This window comes from Globicephala melas, chromosome 3 (assembly GCF_963455315.2).
Source record: "Globicephala melas chromosome 3, mGloMel1.2, whole genome shotgun sequence".
Classification (NCBI taxonomy): Eukaryota; Metazoa; Chordata; class Mammalia; order Artiodactyla; family Delphinidae; genus Globicephala; species Globicephala melas.
Window position 1 is genome coordinate 146,533,976 of NC_083316.1, and position 16,591 is coordinate 146,550,566.

At 38.2% G+C, this 16,591-nt stretch overlaps 1 protein-coding gene and 1 pseudogene across 7 annotated transcripts in view; one reads left to right on the top strand and one right to left on the bottom strand.

Moving 5' to 3' along the window:
• Nucleotides 1-16,591, bottom strand: part of FBXW11 (F-box and WD repeat domain containing 11) — a 129,139-nt gene that overhangs the window by 60,909 nt on the left and 51,639 nt on the right. The gene's annotated exons all lie outside the window — the stretch shown is intronic.
• Nucleotides 7,738-8,652, top strand: LOC115838720 (heterogeneous nuclear ribonucleoproteins A2/B1 pseudogene; annotated as a pseudogene).

The following is a 16,591-nucleotide window of genomic DNA, read 5'->3' on the forward strand; positions in this document are numbered from 1 at the left end:
GCTAGTTAAATGTAAGTGGTCAAAAAAACCCCAATTAAAAGACAGAGATTGTGGAATTGGAGATAACTATATGCTATCTACAAGAAACCCATTTTAAACACAAAGGAACACTGGCTAAACCTAAAAGGACAGAAAAAGATAAATAACATCCAATGACTGACTAATCAAAGGACATCTAAAGTGGCTATGTTATTATTGGACAAAATAGATTTTAGAACAAGGAATGTAACCAGGGATGAAGTGACATATTTTCATAATGTTAAAGGGATCAATTTATTAAAACAATATAATGATCCTAAATGTATATGCCCTTGGCTAACAGTTTTAAAATACATGTGGGGGAGAAAACAATAACATACTCAAAGGAGAAAAAGACAAATCCAAATTTTTATTTGGACACTTCAACACTCCTCTCTTAGTTATGCATACAAGTAGACAGAAAAGAGTAAAGATATGGAGGACGTGAATAACACCATCAGCTAACTTAACCTGACATTTATACAGCACTCTACCCAACAAGGGAACACATTCTTTCCAAGTACAGACCAAACGTTCAACAAGATAAATGCTATTCTAGGCCATAAAACAGGTTTCAATAAATTTAAAAGGACTGAAATCATGCAAAATATGTACTGAGATGACAAAGAATTAATCCAAAATTAATCTAATAGAAAATCCCTAAATGTTTGGAAATTAAACAATGCATTACTAAACAACACATGGGTCAAAAAAGAAATCACAAGGAAAATTAGAAAATACTGTGAACTAAATGAAAACGAAAACTCAACATATTAAACATTGTGGGATATAACTAAAGTGGTGCTTAGAGAGACTGACAGCATTAAATGCATGTATTAGAAAAGAAAAAAATGGTCTTCAAAGCAATAATCTAAGCTTCCACCATAAAAAAAATAGAAAATTAGTGAATTAAACCCAAAATAAGCAGCAGGAAGGAAATAATAAAGATGAGATCCAAAATTTGTACACTAGAAAATAGAAAAACAATAAGGAAAAAAATCAGTGAAACCAAAAGTTATGTCTTTGAAACAATCAACAAAATTGACAAACTTCTAGCTAGACTGATAAGGAGAAAATTGTATAAGAATCATTTCCGGGCTTCCCTGGTGGCGCAGTGGTTGAGAGTCTGCCTGCCGATGCAGGGGACACGGGTTGGGGACACGGGTTCGTGCCCCGGTCCGGGAAGATCCCACATGCCGCGGAGCGGCTGGGCCTGTGAGCCATGGCCGCTGAGCCTGCGCGTCCAGAGCCTGTGCTCCGCAACGGGAGAGGCCACAACAGTGAGAGGCCCGTGTACCGCAACCCCCCCCCAAAAAAGAATCATTTCCAATCTCAGAAATAAAAGTGGGAACATGAATACAGATCCTATAAACATTAAAGGAAAACAAGGGAATATTACAAATATGTACTATATATTCCACAACTCAGATGAAAGGGACAAAGTCCTTATAAGATACACAAATACTCACACAAGAAGAAATGGAAAACCTCAATAGCCCTATAGCTATCAAAGAAACTGGTTTCAGTCGTGAATTTTACTTAGTATTTAAGGAAGAAATAGTATCAATTCTATATAAACTCTTCCAAAAAGCAGATGAAAAGGGAACATCCCCAACTATATATATATTTTGTTTGTTTTTTGCGGTATGCGGGCCTCTCACAGTTGTGGCCTCTCCCGTTGCAGAGCACAGGTTCCGGACGTGCAGGCTCAGCGGCCATGGCTCACGGGCCTACCTGCTCCGCGGCATGTGGAATCTTCCCGGACCGGGGCACGATCCCGTGACCCCTGCATCGGCAGGCGGACTCTCAACCACTGCACCACCAGGGAAGCCCCCCAACTGTATTTTGAGGTCAGATTACCTTGATAACAAACATCTACCAATGACCAGTCCCTTCCATCAGGAAACTTGCACAAGCCTCTTAGATAGCCTCATCCACCAGAGGGCAGACAGCAGAAGCAAGAAGAACTACAATCTTCCAGCCTGTGGAGCAAAAACCACATTCACAAAAAGACAGACCAGATGAAAAGGCAGAGGGATATGTACCAGATGAAGGAACAAGATAAAACCCTAGAAGAACTAAATGAAGTGGAGATAGGCAACCTTCCAGAAAAAGAATTCAGAATAATGATAGTGAAGATGATCCAGGACCTCGGAAAAAGAATGGAGGCAAAGATCAAGAAGATGCAAGAAATGTTTAACAAAGATCTAGAAGAATTAAAGAACACACAAAGATGAACAATACAATAACTGAAATGAGAAACACACTAGAAGGAATCAATAGCAGAATAACTGAGGCAGAAGAACGGATAAGTGACCTGGAAGACAGAATGGTGGAATTCACTGCTGCAGAACAGAATAAAGAAAAAAGAATGAAAAGAAATGAAGATAGCCTAAGAGACCTCTGGGACAACATTAAACTCAACAACATTTGCATTATAGGGGTCCCAGAAGGAGAAGAGAGAGAGAAAGGACCTGAGAAAACATTTGAAGAGATTATAGTTGAAAACTTCCCTAATATGGGAATAACCCAAAAATAAACTCAAAATGGATTAGAGACCTAAATGTAAGACAAGATACTATAAAACTCTTAGAGGAAAACACAGGAAGAACACTCTTTGACATAAATCACAGCCAGATCTTTTTTGGCCCACTTCCTAGAGTAATGGAAATAAAAACAAAAATAAACAAATGGGACCTAATGAAATTTCAAAGTTTTTGCACAGCTAAGGAAACCATAAACAAGACAAAAAGACAATCCTCAGAATGGGAAAAAATATTTGCAAATGAATCAATGGACAAAGGATTAATCTCCAAAATATATAAACAGCTCATGCAGCTCAATATTAAAAAAACAAACAACCCAATCCAAAAATGGGCAGAAGACTTAAATAGACATTTCTCCAAAGAAGACATACAGATGGCCAAGAAGCACATGAAAAGCTGCTCAACACCACTAATTATTAGAGAAATGCAAATCAAAACTACAATGAGGTATCATGTTACACTAGTTAGAATGGGCATCATCAGAAAATCTACAAACAACAAATGCTGGAGAGGGTGTGGAGAAAAGGGAACCCTCTTGCATTGTTGGTGGGAATGTAAGTTGATACAGCCGCTATGGAGAACAGTATGGAGGTTCCTTAAAAAAACTAAACATAGGGCTTCCCTGGTGGCGCAGTGGTTGAGAGTTCGCCTGCCGATGCAGGGGACACGGGTTCGTGCCCTGGTCTGGGAAGATCCCACATGCCGCGGAGCGGCTAGGCCCATGAGCCATGGCCGCTGAGCTTGCGCGTCCGGAGCCTGTGCTCCGCAAAGGGAGACGCCACAACCGTGAGAGGCCTGCATACCGCAACAACAACAAAAAACTAAACACAGAATTACCATATGACTCAGCAATCACACTACTGGGCATATACCCAGGGAAAACCATAATTCAAAAAGACACATGCACCCCAATGTTCACTGCAGCACTATTTACAATAGCCACATCATGGAAGCAACCTAAATGCCCATCGACAGACGAATGGATAAAGAAGGCGTGGTACATATATACAATGGAATATTACTTAGCCATAAAAAGGAACAAAATGGGGTCATTTGTAAGAGGTGGATGGATCTAGAGACTGTCATACAGAGTGAAGTAAGTCAGAAAGAGAAAAACAAATATCATATATTAACGTATATATGTGGAATCTAGAAAAATGGTACAGATGAACCGTTTTGCAGCAGAAATTGAGACACAGATGTAGAGAACAAACGTATGGGCACCAAGGGGGGTAAAGCGGTGGGGGGCGGTTGGGGTATGATGAATTGGGAGATTGGGATTGACATGTATACACTGATGTGTATAAAATGGATGGCTAATAAGAACCTGTATAAGAAAATAAATAAAATTCGAAAAAAAAACTATCAATATCACAAGAAAAAGAAAAAAAAAGACCAGTACATGATTGTTGTAGATATTATACTACATTCATCTGAACTGGAAACTTAAAATTGGTGAATTTTATTATATATAAACTACACATGAAAAAAGTTAGCTTTTAAAAAAAATTAATTGCTATACAAAAACAAAAACTTTCCCACAAAGCAAACTCAAGCCCTAAATGTCTTTACTGATAAATACTATCAAACATTTAAGGAAGAAATAATAGTAATCTTTCCCAAACTCTTTTTAGATATAGAGAGGTTAATTCATTTTATTAGGCTAATCATAATGCTAAAACCTGAGAAAAGACATTATCAAAAAAGGAAGTATTGACCAATTACCTTCAGGTAAAAAGATTAAAATACCCTCAACCGAATATTAACAGATCAAATATAAAATTATATAAAAATGATAATACCTCATAATCAGCTGGGGCTTTCCCAGAATTAAAGATTAGCTGAACATTCAAAAAAATCAGTGTGATACACCATATTAAGAGAATAAGAAAAGTTGCTAAAACCTGAGAAAAGACATTATCAAAAAAGGAAGTATTGACCAATTACCTTCAGGTAAAAAGATTAAAATACCCTCAACCGAATATTAACAGATCAAATATAAAATTATATAAAAATGATAATACCTCATGATCAGCTGGGGCTTTCCCAGAATTAAAGATTAGCTGAACATTCAAAAAAATCAGTGTGATACACCATATTAAGAGAATAAGAAAAGTTATATGATGATTTCAATAGATGCATTTAGGGCATATAACAAAATTCAAAACGCACTCATGATTAAAAACTCTCACGTAACTTCCTCAATGTGATAAAGGACATATATTTTTAAAACCTATAGCTAATATCATACTTAATGGTCAAAAATGAAACACTTTCCACTGTACTCAAAACTAAAGTAGAATATCCATTGTCACACTTCTATTCAATACAAATTTCACTAGTTATAGCCAGTGCAAAAAGTCAAGAAAAGAAATAAAAAGCATAAATATCAGAAAGCATCCAGATGGCATGAGTACCTAGACAGAAAATCTGAAGAGTGTACAAAACAAAACAAGTAGAATATGCAATGTTGGCAAAGTCACAGGATAAAAAAAATAAAAAGAACGAACGAAGCTACACAAAACTCAAGCCCTCAGCATAAGCAGAAGGAATAGAAAATAAGCAGAAAAAGAAATACTTAGATCCTAGGATGCCCATATGTTCCTACCATAAGCCTTCATGAAGAGCAAGAGTAGTCCAGGATAACTGTGCAAAAGAAAAAAAAGAGGGAAACAAGCAGCAGACTGAAGACTGACATAAAATCCCAGTAAGTGTGAAAATACTGAGAAAGAGTTTTGATACGTCAGAGTTGATTACAAATTTGGGACTCAAAAGAGGATCCGAGATGCAAAGAAATAGTCTTCCAGGCACCACTCTTTAAGGAAAAAAAGTGTAAAAGGAAAGGCAAACAGAGGGAGCACTTCAACTTGATAAAGAACATCTACAAAAAACCCATAGCTGACATCATACCTAATGGTAAAAAACTTGAAGTTTTCATGCTAAGGAACAATGCAAGGATGTCCCCTCTCATCACTGTTTTTCAACATTGTAGTGGGAGTCCTAGCTAATGCAATATGACACAACAAGGAAATAAAAAGAATACATATCGGGAAGGAAGAAAACTATCTTTGTTCACAGATGCCATCATCATCTATGTAGAAAAAACAACAACAAAAATGACCCCCAAACTCCTGGAACTAGTAATCAATTGTAGCAAGGTTGCAGAATGCAAGGTTAATATAAAGTCAATCACATTTCATATATACCAGCAATGAACAAGTGGAATTTAAAATTAAGAATACATTACCATTTACATTAGGACCCCATCAAAATGAAGTATTTAGGTATAAAGTTAACAAAATATGCATAAGATCTATACGAGGAAAACTATAAAACTCTGACGAAAGATATTAAAGAACGAAATAAAGGAGATATTCCAAGTTCATAGATGGTAAGACTCATTATTGTCAAGATGTCAGTTCTTCCCACCTTGATCTAAATATTCAATGCAATCCCAATCAAAATTCCAGCAAGTTATTTTATGACTCTCAAACAAGCTAATTCTCAAGTTTACATGAAGAGGTAAAAGATCTAGAATGGAGAACACAATGTTAAAGGAACAGAAGAAAGTCAAAGAACTGACACTTCCTAACTTCAGGAATTACTATAAAGTAACACTAATCAAGATAGTGTGTGGTATTGCTGAAAGAACAGACAAACAGATCAAGAAAACAGGAGAGCCCAGAAACAGACCCATATAATCAGCTGATCTTTGACAGAGAAGCAAAGGTGATATAATGGAGCAAAGATAATCTTTTCAACAAACGGTACTGGAATAACATAGGAGAAAATCTAGGTGACCTTGGGTATAGCGATGACTTTTTAGATACAACACCAAAGGCACAGCCCATGAAAGAAATAATTGACAAGCTGGACTTCATTAAAATTAAAAACTTCTGCTCTGTGAAAGACAATATCAAAAGAGAATTTAAAAAAAAAGAGAGAGAGAGAGAAGCCACAGATCTGAAGAAAATATTTTCAAAAGACAAATCTGATAAAGGATGTTAGCCAAAATAATACAAAAAAAACCCCTTAAAACTTAATAATAAGATGAACAACGCAAATTTTTAAATGGGCAAGACATGAACGGACACCTCACCAAAGAATATATACAAACGGCAGTAAGCATATGAAAAGATGTTCACTTCATATGTCATCATATATCAAATTAAAACAATAGATACCACTACACACCTATCAGAATGGCCAAAATACAAAACATGGACAACACCAAATGCTGGTGAGGATATGGAGCAACAGGAATTCTCATTCACTACTTATGGGAATGCAAAATGGTACAGCTACTTTGGAAATTCAGCAGTTTCTTACAAAACTAAACATACTCTTATCCGATCCAGCAATCACGCTTTTCGGTATTTACCCAAATAAATTGAAAATTTATGTCCACACAAAAACCTGCTCAGTGATGTTTACAGTGGCTTTATTGATAATAGCCAAAATTTGGAAGCAACCAGGATGTCCTTCCGTAGGTGAATGGATAAACTGTGATATAGCCAGACAATAAAATATTATTTGGCACTAAACAGAAAGGCGCTTTCAAGCCATAAAAAGACATGAAGGAAACTCAGATAAGTATTACTAAGTGAAAAAAGCCAATGTGAAATGGCTACATACTATACGATTCCCGTTATACGACATTCTGGAAAAGGTAAAACTATGGAGACAGTAAAAATAATAGTGGTTGCCAGGGGTTAGGAGGAGAGAGGGAAGAATAGGCAGGGCACAGAGGATTTTTAGGGCAGTGCAACTATTCTGTATGACACTATAATGGTAGATTCATGTTATTATACATGTGTCAAAACCGATGATGATGTAGGTCCATGGATTGTAACAAATATACCACTCGGGTGCAGGATGTCAATAGTGGGGGAGGTTGCGCCTGTGTAAGGACAAGAGATATATGGGTACGCAACAGCCTGAGGTAGGGAAGATGCGTTAGTCGGGGGAAGGTTCTAGAAAAGTGGCGGCAGTGGCTCAAGCGGCAGTGGCAGCAGCACCGCGTCGCGAGTGGAGGTGCTCCTAGCGATGCTGTTTCCCGAGCTGCGGCAGTTCTCACTAGAGCGCCAGAATGCGTCCGGTTCATGTTCGTCCGCGGAGATCTCTCTCATCTCGCTCGGCTGCGGCCAATCGCGCTGAAGCAACTGAGTCCGCGATGGAGAGAGAAAAGGAACAATTCCGTAAACTCTTTATTGTGGCTTGAGCTTTGAAACTACAGAAGAAAGTATGAGGAACTACTACGAGCAATGGGGAAAACTTACAGACTGTGTGGTAATGAGGGATCCTGCAAGCAAAAGATCAAGAGGATTTGGTTTTGTAACTTTTTCATCCATGGCTGAGGTTGATGCCGCCATGGCTGCAAGACCTCATTCAATTGATGGGACAGTAGTTGAGCCAAAACGTGCTGTTGCAAGAGAGGACTCTGGAAAGCCAGGGGCTCATGTCACTGTGAAGAAGCTATCTGTAGATGGAATTAAAGAAGATACTGAGGAACATCATCTTAGAGATTACTTTGAGGAATATGGAAAAATTGAGACCATTGAGATAATTACGGATAGGCAGTCTGGAAAGAAAAGAGGCTTTGGGTTTGTTACTTTTGATGACTGTGATCCTGTGGATAAGACTGTGTCGCAGAAATACCATACTATCAATGGTCATAATGCAGAAGTAAGAAAGGCTTTCTTTGTCTAGACAAGAAATGCAAGAAGTCCAAAGTTCTAGAAGTGGAAGAGGAGGCCACTTTGGTTCTGGAGATTCTCGTGGTGATGGTGGCAGAAATTTTGGACCAGGACCAGGAAGTAACTTCAGAGGAGGATCTGATGGATATGGAAGTGGTCGTGGATTTGGGGATGGTTATAATGGGTATGGAGGAGGGCCCGGAGGTGGGAATTTTGAAGGTAGCCCTGGTTATGGAGGAGGAAGAGGAGGATATGGTGGTGGAGGACCTGGATATGGCAACCAGGGTGGGGGCTACGGAGGTGGTTATGACAACTATGGAGGAGGAAATTATGGAAGTGGAAATTATAACCAGCAACCTTCTAACTACGAAGAGTTGAGACTTTGGTGGTAGCAGGAACATGGGGGACCATATGGTGGAGGAAGTGGGGGTTATGGAGGGAGAAGCCAATATTGAGCTTCTTCCTATTTACCATGGGCTTCACTGTATAAATAGGAGAGGATGAGAGCCCAGAGGTAGCAGAACAGCTTCAGGTTACCGAACTAACAATGTTAAGGAAACTCTTTTCTCAGCCATGCATAAATATGCAGTGATATGGCAGAAGACACCAGAGCAGATGCAGAGAACCATTTTGTGAATGGATTGGATTATTTAATAACATTACCTCACTGTACAGGAAGGATTGTAAAAAAAAAAAAAAAACACCTTTGAGACAGTTTCTTAGCTTTTTAATTGTTGTTTCTTTCTAGTGGTCTTTTTAAGAGTATAGAAGCATTCCTTCTTTGATAACGTTAAATTTGTAAGTTTCAGGTAACATGTGAAACCTTTTTTAAGATTTTTCTCAACGTTTTGAAAAGCTACTAGCCAGGATCATGGTGTAATAAGACATAACGTTTATCCTTTAAAAAAAATTTAAGTCCGTGTGTAGAGTTAAGAAGCTGTTGTACCTTTACGATTTCATAAAATAATTCTAAAGGAAAAAAAAAAGAGAGAGAGATGGGAACTGGGAACCGTCTATATTTTCCACTCAGTTCCAGGATAAAACTGCTCTAAAAAATTAAGTTTATTAATTTTAGAAAAAAAAAAAAGGAAAGGAAAAGCCAGTTGTCTTTTGGAAACCATACAATTAAGGGAAGAAGAAATGGCAGGGGAGATATTTTAAGATCCTGCAAGATTAAAGAATTTTTTGAAACATTCAAAGGATGCAAACAAAGCCCTTCCTCCTCGATCTCCTGCTCCCCACCCCAAAACAAGACACCCAGTAAAGAAACTATGTTTTGGGGACTTCCCTGGCAGTCCAGTCGTTAAGACTCCGTGCTTCCATTGAAGGGGACACGGGTTCGATCCCTGGTCTGGGAAATAAGATCCCACATGCTGTGTGGCGCAGCCAAAAAAAAAAAAACAAAGAAAGAAACTATGTTTTGTTACACTGACAGAAGATGTTCTTAAACTAGGACTCATAAAATTAACCTCAAACTGCCAGTCCTGCCCCCCAATATGAAGTGACATAAGCAAATCTTCATCTACACACACACAAAAATTCAGCTAATGAAATCCCCACACATAAAAGAAGAAAGGACAGGGAGGGGCAGAAGAAAATGAAAACCTCAAATCAGTCTCTCCTAACTGAGGTTCTACAAGATAATTAAGCCCTACTGAGAGTGATTTTGGTAATTGTTCACTTGATTTTCCTAGGGATAGTACATAGATACTATCATTCTAGTTATACATAAGAAAAGTAAACTTATTATATACTACGTATGCCTTAGTGCATTATGGCATATTGCGCTTATGGAATGTGCCTGAAAAGAGTACTCCAAACTGAACTCAATATGCTGAAACAAATATATGATGTTATTTTTTAAATGCCTTGAATCAGAATGTCAAAACTCAAGAAGGAAAACATACCAAAAGCAGAAAGAAATGAAACAAGATTTAACTCAGTAAAGAAATAAAAACAAGATTATAATAGAAATGAAAGTAAATTACAATGCCCCCAAAATGATAAGCTCAAATGAAAAATGTAATAATAGGCATTAAAGAAAAGCAGGAAAATAATCTAAGAGAACGAAAGTGAGATAAAGAAAGAAACAAAACAGGAGAAGTAGCTGAAATCGAAGAAAAAGAGGAAGCCTTTCAGGGACAGACCCCTCCCCAATATCCTCTGCTTTAGCCTCTGTCTGAAGTACCTAGATACTAGCTAGTATCATTTCCTGAGCTGTCTTACAGATGTTAAAATGCCCACCAAATGCAAAGCGTTAACTAGTTGCTGACCATGAGCACACAGCCTCCACAGGCCTACCAGAGGCTAAGAACTGATAATGTTCACCCCTGTGACACGGCCCTGTTACCTCACCATCAACCAAAGAACTATGCATGAGCTGACCACATACCCGGGGACTCCTCTCCCTCATCTTGCCTTTAAAAGGGTTTTCCTGAAACCCACTGGGGAGTTCAGGTGTTTTGAGTACTAGCTGTCCTGGACTCCTTGTTTCGTGCCCTGCAATAAACGCTGCACTTTCTTTCACCATAACCTGGTGTCAACAGACTGGCTTTACTGCGTGCAGGTGGGTGGACCCAAGTTTGGTTCGGTAACACTATAATTCAAGAAAACTTTCCAGAAATAAAAGGAAATCTGAACTGCATGTTAACAGGGTCTTCAGATACTAGGGAAAATTGGCCCACAGCACTGAACTCCTAGAGATACCCTAGTAAAATTATTAGACTTTAAGATAAAGAAAAGATTTCTCAGTCTCCAGTCCAAAATTTTTTTTAAATTAAAAGAAAACTTACAAGAGAAAGAGTATGAATTAGACTGGCATCAAATATCTTAAAAACAATGTACCAAGCAACGTATCAGTGGGACAGCATTTTCCAAAAACGGTAGAAAAGGAAGTGTACGGTAAAGATTTTCTAACCAAAGACAATAGGAAAATAGTTTCAAACAGGTAACAGGTCAGGGAATTCTGTATCCTTGAGCAACCAAGAGATGACTCAGAACACTTTAGCAAAAAGATTAATGGTAAACATTTTAAAATAATTACAGTAAAAAAAATATATAAAATAAAATGAAATAATTACAGTATGGATATAAGAATAAAACAAAGATGAAGATGATGAGGGTTGAAGAATATATGATACATTCTGAAAAGTAGAAATAATGCAGCTTAAAAGGAGAAGGGACCAGAAGAGGAAAGAACAAGTCCTGACTGTTGTATAGTGAACAGGTGGCAGTTAAAGAATTTCATTAAAAGGATAAACTTGTTAATAAAATATTAAATAAAATCCCAAGAATTACAAGCATTTTAAAAGTTGTAAGTAAAGGGTAATCAACAGAACAAAAATATACACCTTTCTAAGTTTAAACAAAAATTTCAAAAATAAAAGAGCAAAGAAAACAACACATCATGAAAAGAAACTAAAAGATATGCAAAGAGACATGGATTAAAAATACACTAACACACACTACTCCCAATACAAAGCAGATCAAGAGGACCAAAATATAAAGTTCAGAAGAATAAACATAATCAAGAAGGTACAGCAAATATTAAAGACATCAAACTTTACACCCTGTAAATAGAGACTAATCTGTTTTTCAGGCACACATGAAAAATTTATGAAGACTCATCATGTATTTGATCACAAAGAAATAAGTTCTACAATAGAAAAAAAATCAGATAATAATAGCCTCTGATCAAAAGATATAAAACTAGAAATAACTCCCCCCAGAAGAACTGTTTTTTTTTCAAAATCAATGCTATGAAGCAATTTATGAAGCTTCTGGCCTACACATGCTTTGAAGATTTGGTAGAATTCCCCTGTGAAACCATGTTGGTCTGATGCATTTTTGTGGCTTGGTTCTTTGATAAGTTTCTCTATTCTCTTCTTCAAAATTACTTCTTGGATAAGACAACTCAACATTATAAAGATAACAGTTCAGCCTAATTTATAATTTTAAAACACCCCAGTATAGGGCTTCCCTGGTGGCGCAGTGGTTGAGAGTCCGCCTGCCGATGCAGGGGATGTGGGTTCGTGCCCCGGTCCGGGAAGATCCCACATGCCGCGGAGCGGCTGGGTCCGTGAGCCGTGGCCGCTGAGCCTGCGTGTCCGGAGCCTGTGCTCCGCAACGGGAGAGGCCACAGCAGTGAGAGGCCCACGTACCACCAAAAAAAAACCAAAAAACAAAAAACAAACCACCCCAGTATCACATAAAAAGCTTCCTGTGGAACCAGACAAGTTGGTACTCAAATTCATGTGGAAAAACTTATAAGAATACTCAGAAAACAACATGCAAAAAGAAGAGCTACAAGGTGCGATTAGCCCCACCAGACATTTAAACATACTATAAGTCTCTCTAGTTAAAAACAAGGTTCTTTTATGGCATACGCATAGATAATTACTCTGACGTAGGGGTCAGCAAGCTTCTGTAAAGGATGAGAGGTGAATATTTCAAGCTTTGCAAGCCTCACAGTTTCTGTCACAACTACTTGACTCTTCTGTTGTAGCACAAATGCAGCCATAGACGATAAGTAAATAAACGAGTGGGGCTGTGATCCAATATAACCTTACTTACAAAAATAGGGCTGGGTTTGGCCAGAGGGCCATAGTTTGCCACATCCTGGCCTAATGGAATAGAATGTTCAGAAATAGACCCAGGTACATATGGAAATTTAGTACGTGATAAAAGTGGCTTCTCAAATCACTAGGGAACTTCAATGTTGTGTTGGTTTCTGCTGTACAGCAAAGTGATTCAGTTATACATATGTAATACATTCTTTTTTATATTCTTTCCCATTATGGTTTAATCATAGGATATTGAATATAGTTCCCTGTGCTATACAGTAGGACCTTGTTGTTTATGCATTCTATATTAGTTTGCATTTGCTAAACTGCAGAACTTTTTAATAAGTGCTGGGACAACTGGTCAGCCATTTGGAAAAAGGTAAAATTAGAACACTGGAAAAAATATTTAAAACGTATGTCACAGGTAAAAGGACTTATATACCTAAATTTTTCTTTTAAATTGAGGGGGATAAAAATTACCAAAATCCCAATAGGAAAATGAGGAAAGGACATGGACAGACTTTTTAAAAGATATAAAAACAACCCTTAAATAAGAAAAGATGTTTAGACTTACTCATAATTAAAGAGAGGCAAATTAAAGCTATACATTTCTCACCTAACACTGGCAAATATTCACAAGTAAGACGAGACATTCTGTCAGTAAATGAGTAAGGAAACAGGCACTCTCATATACTTCTGGTGGGAAGGCAAATGTGTACAACTCTTCTGGAGGAGAATTTGGCAATATCTAACAAAACTACATAAGTAGCTTGACGTTTTGATCGGGCATTACCTTTGATCCTGTATCAACCTTTTTTTTTTTTTTTCTTCGTTTTTGGTTTTTTTGGGGGGGGTTTTTTGAATTTTATTTTATTTATTTTTTTTATACAGCAGGTTCTTATTAGTTATCTTTTATATATATATTAGTGTATATATGTCAATCCCAATTTCCCAATTCATCCCTTGATCCAATAATAAATTTCTAGGAACCTTCCCTGAAGATACACTATAATTAAATACTATGAAAACACATATGCACAAGGTAAACATATGCACTGGAGTCCTGTTTGTAATTTAAAAAAAAACAAAAACAAAACAACCTGCATGCTCATACTTAAGATTCTAAGCCGAATATACTATGGTGTATCAACACACAGTATGCAGCCTTATGCAAGAATAAGAAAGGCCTCTATGGGCTAATACAGAGTAATTTTCAGGGTACATTTTCAGGTGAAAAAAGCAAAGTGCAAAACAGTATCTACCTATATACTACCCTTTGTATAAGAAGTAAGCAGAAATAAGAAAATATACATGTGTGTATCTGTTCCTTAGTGCATAAAGAAACCCAGGAAGGATAAACCAGAAACTAAAAAAATTGGTTACCCAATGGAAACAGGATGGAAAGAACAGATGAATGGGAACAGGACAGAAAGGATGACCTTTCTGTATTGTTTTTACTCTTAGAACCGCAATACATGCTTTATATACTCAAAAAAATAAAATCAACAACGACTGGGAGAGGGAGATGGAATATCAACAGAAACAAACGAACCTACATACATTTCAATTGAATAACATAATCATACTTAATGGTGAGGAAAAAATTAATCCAAGTGACTCTGGAACTCAGCAGTTAGAATATATAGCCAAAAACAAAAGTTAATTGTAAAGCAATATTCAGTATGGTTAGTAAATTTATTTTTCAGTGATATAGGTAAGCAATTCTAAAACTATTGAATATGCATTCTAGAACTGAGCAAGTGAATAAATATACTGTGGAAAACAGGAGTCATTGTTTCTCACTGTTAGAGAAGGGAGTTACAAATATGAAAAGGGCTACCTTAGAAAACTAGAATGAAATCTGTGAGACTGGACTAGAACTATCACTGTGAACTCGCGGTTTTTTGGTGTTTTTTTGCGGTACGCGGGCCTCTTACTGTTGGGGCCTCTCCCGTTGCGGAGCACAGGCTCCTGACGCACAGGCTCCTGACGCGCAGGCTCAGTGGCCATGGCTCACGGGCCCAGCCTCTCCGCGGCATGTGGGATCTTCCCGGAGCGCGGCACGAACCCGTGTCCCCTGCATTGGCAGGCGAACTCTCAACCACTGCGCCACCAGGAAAGCCCGCGGTTTTTTTTTTTTTTTTAGATGTTGGGGGTAGGAGTTTATTAATTAATTTATTTTTGCTGTGATGGGTCTTCATTTCTGTGCGAGGGCTATCTCCAGCTGTGGCAAGCGGGGGCCACTCTTCATCACGGTGCGGGGGCCTCTCACTATCGCGGCCTCTCTTGTTGAGTAGCACAGGCTCCAGACGCGCAGGCTCAGAAGTTGTGGTTCACGGGCCTACTTGCTCCGCGGCATGTGGGATCCTCCCAGACCAGGGCTCGAACCCGTGTCCCCTGCATTAGCAGGCAGATTCTCAACCACTGCGCCACCAGGGAAGCCCCCGCGGTTTTTTAATACATAGAAAAGGAGGGAGTTTTTTCCACAGAGACAAAATTATACATATATTACCTAACACTGTTGGCTGAGAGAGCCTATAGAAGCAGTGACATCCCAATAGCACTAAGCACACTTAGCAACCAGATCTAAATACCATTCTTCACAAAAAGAAACCAAGGCTCCTTACAGAATTGACTAATTCCAGGGCTGACTATGGGCAAATACAAGATGAGCCTGGAAATTTTTTTTTTGCCCCAGAAAGCAAGAAGTGCTTAAAGAATTATGAGGACAGATCAAAAGGATACAGGACCCAGCTTGAAACGGCATGCAATGGCCAAGCTTTGAACAATCTGACCATCAAAATATATAATCATAATAACAGATTATAACCCACTGAAAAAAATAAGAAACCACAAGTCTATAAGTGAATAAATTGAAATTCTAATGAAAAGAGGACATTTATACAGTTTCAAAGTACCTCTCCACAAAATACTTAATTACAGAGAGAAAAAGGGTAACTTTATAGTGAAGAAAGCTCCTAGATACCACCTTCCTCAAATAATCAAGATGACCACCATTAGTAACAAGAGAAATCAAAATCATGTACTACGTAATAAGATGCAAAGATAAAGAACACAGCGTCACTTCTGTGATATTCCTTTCAAAGATGTATAAACTAAATTTAATCATAAGGAAACAGACAAACCTACACTGACAGACATACTACAAAATAACTGATCTGTAATCTTCAAAAGTGCCAAGGTTGGGCTTCCCTGGTGGCGCAGTGGTTGAGAGTCCGCCTGCCGATGCAGGGGACACAGGTTCGTGCCCCGGTCCGGGAAGATCCCACATGCCGCGGAGCGGCTGGGCCCGTGAGCCATGGCCGCTGAGCCTGCGCATCCGCAAAGGGAGAGGCCGCAACAGTGAGAGGCCCGCGTACCGCAAAAAAAAAAAAAAAAAGTGCCAAGGTCACAGAAGTCCAGGAATGCCGGAGAAACTGTTCCAGATTGAAAGAAACTAAAGAAGTATGACAACTAAAGGTGTCTTATCATTCTGAACTGGATAGCTTTGCTACAAAGGACATTATTGGACCTTTGGTGAAACTCAAGAGACTGAGGACTGGATGGCAGTAATGTATCCAATGTTAATTTACTGATTTGATTCTCATATTATGATTATGTAGAACATCCTCCTTTGTAAGAAATATACACCAAAACACTAGAACATGAGGGAGCATTCAGCCAGCTTTACTTCCACATAGTTTGAGAAACAAAAAGTTCTTAGTACTGTACTTAAAATTGAGCTCAGGACTGGCTCAAAATCAATAAA